Raw genomic sequence first — 471 nt, 5'->3', positions numbered from 1 at the left:
TGGAACCTAAAATCCATTGTGAATTCTTTTCACTTTTTTCACACCATCCTACCAGTTGTCAAGTTTTCTTGATTCTTCTTTCATGGTATCTCTAACTTTCTTTTCTTCCTATTTTCCTGGCTGCTACTTTATATCTGACCCATATAACTTATGAATATGCTACTGGGACAGCACCTAAATATTCTCTTATTTGGAAAAAAGATATAAAAATATATTGCTTTGTTCAGACTTAATAGTGCCCTTTTTGGCGGGCAGTGGATGGGGGAGCTTGAGTCATACTAGAGGATTCCTACATATCACAGAGACTTAACTCAAAGGAGTAAAGTCAAATAGTGACATTTTGGGCAGATGATGCTGAGTAGGAGAAGACTGTTTCCCAGGTCTCCCTCATCTACCCAGTTAGCACTAGGATAGCAGAGACATACTCTTATTTTGTTAAAGTAAATTATGACTTTCAGACTTGTGAAATAG

At 36.9% G+C, this 471-nt stretch overlaps 1 protein-coding gene across 1 annotated transcript in view; it reads left to right on the top strand.

The window, feature by feature from the left end:
• LOC105822941 overlaps positions 1 to 471 on the top strand; it is a 150,754-nt gene that overhangs the window by 57,119 nt on the left and 93,164 nt on the right. The window lies entirely within an intron of this gene.

Source organism: Propithecus coquereli, unplaced genomic scaffold (assembly GCF_000956105.1).
Source record: "Propithecus coquereli isolate 6110/MARCELLA unplaced genomic scaffold, Pcoq_1.0 Scaffold65, whole genome shotgun sequence".
Taxonomy (NCBI): domain Eukaryota; kingdom Metazoa; phylum Chordata; class Mammalia; order Primates; family Indriidae; genus Propithecus; species Propithecus coquereli.
This window is presented reverse-complemented; position numbering and strand designations above follow the sequence as displayed.